The sequence below is a fragment of the Schistocerca gregaria genome, unplaced genomic scaffold (assembly GCF_023897955.1).
Source record: "Schistocerca gregaria isolate iqSchGreg1 unplaced genomic scaffold, iqSchGreg1.2 ptg000327l, whole genome shotgun sequence".
NCBI classification, from domain to species: domain Eukaryota; kingdom Metazoa; phylum Arthropoda; class Insecta; order Orthoptera; family Acrididae; genus Schistocerca; species Schistocerca gregaria.
The window spans coordinates 5,006,206-5,013,282 of NW_026061797.1; positions in this window are offsets into that span (position 1 = coordinate 5,006,206).

Below are 7,077 nucleotides of genomic sequence, written 5' to 3' on the forward strand. Positions count from 1 at the left end.
ATGACGAAAACGGACGGATTTCTCAGTTTCTTAATACATATGAACACTTTTCACAATCTCCCATGCAATTCGGCTGCTAGTCCTCCTTTCATGCAGAATCTTAATGTCCTAGCTCATGTCCAAGGCACCAAAGCCAGCTAAAAAGTCAATAATCGATAACTAAAACTGGTATTGTACTAATCCTTACTGGCTATTACATCAACTTAGAAGCATCATCTGTGTTCTACTATGGTGATTTTAGTGTCTCCGCATACCGCAGCACGCGACATATCTTTGCAGACGATAAGTACAACCGTTTCAGAGAGAAGAGTGGCTAATGTGTCGATCTGGCTTTAAGTCGATTCGATAACAAATGACGAAAACGGACGGATTTCTCAGGTTTTTACTCCATATGAACACTTTTCACATTTTCCCGTGCAATTCGGCTGCTGGTCCTCTTTTCATGCAAAATCTTAAGGTCCTAGCTCATGTCCAAGGCACCAAAGCCAGCTAAAAAGTCAATAATCGATATCTAAAATTTCAATTGTACTACTTCTTACTGGCTATTACATCAACTTAGAAGCTTCATCTGTGTTCTGCTATGGTGCTTTTAGAGTCTCCACATACCGCAGCACGCGACATAGCTTTGCAGACGATAAGTACAACCGTTTCAGAGAGAAGAGCGGCCAATGTGACGATCTGGCTTTAAGTCGATTCGATAACAAATGACGAAAACGGACGGATTTCACAGGTTTTTACTACATATGAACACTTTTCACATTCTCCCATGCATCTCGGCTGCCAGTCCTCCTTTCATGCAGAATCTTAAGGTCCTAGCTCATGTCCAAGGCACCAAAACCAGCTAAAAAGTCAATAAACGATACCTAAGACTTGAATTGTACTACTTCTTACTGGTTATTACATCAACTTAGAAGCTTCATCTGTGTTCTACTATCGTTCTTTTAGTGTCTCCACATACCGCAGCACGCGACATAGCTTTGCAGACGATAAGTACAATTGTTTCAGAGAGAAGAGCGGCCAATGTGACGATCTGGCTTTAAGTCGATTCGATAACAAATGACGAAAACGGACGGATTTCTCAGGTTTTTACTACATGTGAACACTTTTCACATCCTCCCGTGCAACTCGGCTGCTAGTCCTCCTTTCATGCAGAATCTTAAGGTCCTAGCTCATGTCCAAGGCACCAAAGCCAGCTAAAAAGTCAATAATCGCTACCTAAAACTTGAATTGTACTACTTCTTACTGGCTATTACATCATCTTAGAAGCTTCATCTGTGTTGTACTATGGTGCTTTTAGTGTGTCTACAAACCGCAGCACGCGACATAGCTTTGCAGACGATAAGTACAACCGTTTCTGAGAGATGAGCGGCCAATGTGACGATCTGGCTGTAAGTCGATTCGATAACAAATGACGAAAACGGACGGATTTCTCAGGTTTTTACTACATATGAACACTTTACACAATCTCCCGTGCAATTCGGCTGCTAGTCCTCCTTTCATGCAGATTCTTAAGGTCCTAGCTCATGTCCAAGGCACCAAAGCCAGCTAAAAAGTCAATAATCGATACCTAAAACTGGTACTAATTCTTGCTGGCTATTACATCATGTTAGAAGCTTCATCTGTGTTCTACTATGATGCTTTTAGTGTCTCCGCATACCGCAGCACGCGACATAGCTTTCAGACGATAAGTACAACCGTTTCAGAGAGAAGAGCGGCCAAAGTGACGATCTGGCTTTAAGTCGATTCAATAACAAATGACGAAAACGGACGGATTTCTCAGGTTTTTACTACATATGAACACTTTTCACATTCTCCCGTGCAACGCGGCTGCTAGTCCTCCTTTCATGCAGAATCTTAAGGTCCTAGCTCATGTCCAAGGCACCAAAGCCACCTAAAAAGTCAATAATCGATACCTAAAACTGGTCATGTACTAACCTTACTGGCTATTACATCATCTTTGAAGCTTCATCTGTGTTCTACTATGGTGCTTTTAGTGTCTTCGCATACCGCAGCACGCGACGTAGCTTTCAGACGATAAGTACAACCGTTTCAGAGAGAGGAGCGGCCAATGTGACGATCTGGCTTTAAGTCGATTCAATAACAAATGACGAAAACGGACGGATTTCTCAGGTTTTTACTACATATGAACACTTTTCACATTCTCCCGTGCAACGCGGCTGCTAGTCCTCCTTTAATGCAGAATCTTAAGGTCCTAGGTCATGTCCAAGGCACCAAAGCCAGCTAAAAAGTCAATAATCGATACCTAAAACTTGAATTGTACTACTTCTTACTGGCTATTACATCAACTTAGAAGCTTCATCTGTGTTCTGCTATGGTTATTTTAGTGTCTCCACATACCGCAGCACGCGACATAGCTTTCAGACGATATGTAGAACCGTTTCAGAGAGAAGAGCGGCCAATGTGTCGATCTGGCTTTAAGTCGATTCGATAACAAATGACGAAAACGGACGGATTTCTCAGGTTTTTACTACATATGAACACTTTTCACATCCTCCTGTGCAACTCAGCTGCAAGTCCTCTTTTCATGCAGAATCTTAAGGTCCTAGCTCATGTCCAAGGCACCAAAACCAGCTAAAAAGTCAATAATCGATACCTAAAACTTGAATTGTACTACATCTTACTGGCTATTACATCATCTTAGAAGCTTCATCTGTGTTCTACTATGGTGCTTTTAGTGTCTCCGCATACCGCAGCACGCGACATAGCTTTCAGACGATAAGTACAACTGTTTCAGAGGGAAGAGCGGCCAATGTGACGATCTGGCTTTAAGTCGATTCCATAACAAATGACGAAAACGGACGGATTTCTCAGGTTTTTACTACATATGAACACTTTTCACAATCTCCCATGCAATTCGGCTGCTAGTCCTCCTTTCATGCAGAATCTTAATGTCCTCGCTCATGTCCAAGGCACCAAAGCCAGCTAAAAAGTCAATAATCGATACCTAAAACTGGTATTGTACTAATCCTTACTGGGTATTACATCAATTTAGAAGCATCATCTGTGTTCTACTATGGTGATTTTAGTGTCTCCGCATACCGCAGCACGCGACATATCTTTGCAGACGATAAGTACAACCGTTTCAGAGAGAAGAGTGGCCAATGTGTCGATCTGGCTTTAAGTTGATTCGATAACAAATGACGAAAACGGACGGATTTCTCAGGTTTTTACTCCATATGAACACTTTTCACATTCTCCCGTGCAATTCGGCTGCTGGTCCTCCTTTCATGCAGAATCTTAAGGTCCTAGCTCATGTCCAAGGCACCAAAGCCAGCTAAAAAGTCAATAATCGATATCTAAAATTTCAATTGTACTACTTCTTACTGGCTATTACATCAACTTAGAAGCTTCGTCTGTGTTCTGCTATGGTGCTTTTAGATTCTCCACATACCGCAGCACGCGACATAGCTTTGCAGACGATAAGTACAACCGCTTCAGAGAGAAGAGCGGCCAATGTGACGATCTGGCTTTAAGTCGATTCGATAACAAATGACGAAAACGGACGGATTTCTCAGGTTTTTACTACATATGGACACTTTTCACATCCTCCTGTGCAACTCAGCTGCTAGTCCTCCTTTCATGCAGAATCTTAAGGTCCTAGCTCATGTCCAAGGCACCAAAACCAGCTAAAAAGTCAATAATCGATACCTAAAACTTGAATTGTACTACATCTTACTGGCTATTACATCATCTTAGAAGCTTCATTTGTGTTCTACTGTGGTGCTTTTAATGTCTCCGCATACCGCAGCACGCGACATAGCTTTCAGACGATAAGTACAACTGTTTCAGAGAGAAGAGCGGCCAATGTGACGATCTGGCTTTAAGTTGATTCGATAACAAATGACGAAAACGGACGGATTTCTCAGGTTTTTACTCCATATGAACACTTTTCACATTTTCCCGTGCAATTCGGCTGCTGGTCCTCCTTTCATGCAGAATCTTAAGGTCCTAGCTCATGTCCAAGGCACCAAAGCCAGCTAAAAAGTCAATAATCGATACCTAAAACTGGTACTAATTCTTACTGGCTATTACATCATGTTAGAAGCTTCATCTGTGTTCTACTATGGTGCTTTTAGTGACTCCGCATACCGCAGCACGCGACATAGCTTTCAGACGATAAGTACAACCGTTTCAGAGGGAAGAGCAGCCAATGTGACGATCTGGCTTTAAGACGAATCGATAACCAATGACGAAAACTTATGGATTTCTCAGGTTTTTACTACATATGAACACTTTTCACATTCTCCCGTACAACTCGGTTGCTAGTCCTCCTTTCATGCAGAATCTTAAGGTCCTAGCTCATGTCCAAGGCACCAAAACCAGCTAAAAAGTCAATAAACGATACCTAAGACTTGAATTGTACTACTTCTTACTGGTTATTACATCAACTTAGAAGCTTCATCTGTGTTCTACTATCGTTCTTTTAGTGTCTCCACATACCGCAGCACGCGACATAGCTCTGCAGACGATAAGTACAATTGTTTCAGAGAGAAGAGCGGCCAATGTGACGATCTGGCTTTAAGTCGATTCGATAACAAATGACGAAAACGGACGGATTTCTCAGGTTTTTACTACATGTGAACACTTTTCACATCCTCCCGTGCAATTCGGCTGCTAGTCCTCCTTTCATGCAGAATCTTAAGGTCCTAGCTCATGTCCAAGGCACCAAAGCCAGCTAAAAAGTCAATAATCGATACCTAAAACTTGAATTGTACTACATCTTACTGGCTATTACATCATCTTAGAAGCTTCATCTGTGTTGTACTATGGTGCTTTTAGTGTGTCCACAATCCGCAGCACGCGACATAGCTTTGCAGACGATAAGTACAACCGTTTCTGAGAGATGAGCGGCCAATGTGACGATCTGGCTTTAAGTCGATTCGATAACAAATGACGAAAACGGACGGATTTCTCAGGTTTTTACTACATATGAACACTTTTCACAATCTCCCGTGCAATTCGGCTGCTAGTCCTCCTTTCATGCAGAATCTTAAGGTCCTAGCTCATGTCCAAGGCACCAAAGCCAGCTAAAAAGTCAATAATCGATACCTAAAACTGGTAGTAATTCTTGCTGGCTATTACATCATGTTAGAAGCTTCATCTGTGTTCTACTATGGTGCTTTTAGTGTCTCCGCATACCGCAGCACGCGACATAGCTTTCAGACGATAAGTACAACCGTTTCAGAGAGAAGAGCGGCCAATGTGACGATCTGGCTTTAAGTCGATTCGATAACAAATGACGGAAACGGACGGATTTCTCAGGTTTTTACTACATATGAACAGTTTTCACATTCTCCCATGCAACTCGGCTGCTAGTCCTCCTTTCATGCAGAATCTTAAGGTCCTAGCTCATGTCCAAGGCACCAAAGCCAGCTAAAAAGTCAATAATCGATACCTAAAACTGGTCATGTACTGACCTTACTGGCTATTACATCATCTTTGAAGCTTCATCTGTGTTCTACTATGGTGCTTTTAGTGTCTTCGCATACCGCAGCACGCGACGTAGCTTTCAGACGATAAGTACAACCGTTTCAGAGAGAGGAGCGGCCAATGTGACGATCTGGCTTTAAGTCGATTCAATAACAAATGACGAAAACGGACGGATTTCTCAGGTTTTTACTACATATGAACACTTTTCACATTCTCCCGTGCAACGCGGCTGCTAGTCCTCCTTTAATGCAGAATCTTAAGGTCCTAGCTCATGTCCAATGCACCAAAGCCAGCTAAAAAGTCAATAATCGATACCTAAAATTTGAATTGTACTACTTCTTACTGGCTATTACATCAACTTAGAAGCTTCATCTGTGTTCTGCTATGGTGATTTAAGTGTCTCCACATACCGCAGCACGCGACATAGCTTTCAGACGATATGTAGAACCGTTTCAGAGAGAAGAGCGGCCAATGTGTCGATCTGGCTTTAAGTCGATTCGATAACAAATGACGAAAACGGACGGATTTCTCAGGTTTTTACTACATATGAACACTTTTGACATCCTCCTGTGCAACTCAGCTGCTAGTCCTCCTTTCATGCAGAATCTTAAGGTCCTAGCTCTGTCCAAGGCACCAAAACCAGCTAAAAAGTCAATTATCGATACCTAAAACTTGAATTGTACTACATCTTACTGGCTATTACATCATCTTAGAAGCTTCATCTGTGTTCTACTATGGTGCTTTTAGTGTCTCCGCATACCGCAGCACGCGACATAGCTTTCAGATGATAAGTACAACTGTTTCAGAGAGAAGAGCGGCCAATGTGACGATCTGGCTTTAAGTCGATTCCATAACAAATGACGAAAACGGACGGATTTCTCAGGTTTTTACTACATATGAACACTTTTCACAATCTCCCATGCAATTCGGCTGCTAGTCCTCCTTTCATGCAGAATCTTAATGTCCTAGCTGATGTCCAAGGCACCAAAGCCAGCTAAAAAGTCAATAATCGATACCTAAAACTGGTATTGTACTAATCCTTACTGGCTATTACATCAACTTAGAAGCATCATCTGTGTTCTACTATGGTGATTTTAGTGTCTCCGCATACCGCAGCACGCGACATACCTTTGCAGACGATAAGTACAATCGTTTCAGAGAGAAGAGTGGCCAATGTGTCGATCTGGCTTTAAGTTGATTCGATAACAAATGACGAAAACGGACGGATTTCTCAGGTTTTTACTCCATATGAACACGTTTCACATTTTCCCGTGCAATTCGGCTGCTGGTCCTCCTTTCATGCAGAATCTTAAGGTCCTAGCTCATGTCCAAGGCACCAAAGCCAGCTAAAAAGTCAATAATCGATATCTACAATTTCAATTGTACTACTTCTTACTGGCTATTACATCAACTTAGAAGCTTCATCTGTGTTCTGCTATGGTGCTTTTAGAGTCTCCACATACCGCAGCACGCGACATAGCTTTGCAGACGATAAGTACAACCGTTTCAGAGAGAAGAGCGGCCAATGTGACGATCTGGCTTTAAGTCGATTCGATAACAAATGACGAAAACGAACGGATTTCTCAGGTTTTTACTACATGTGAACACTTTTCACATCCTCCCGTG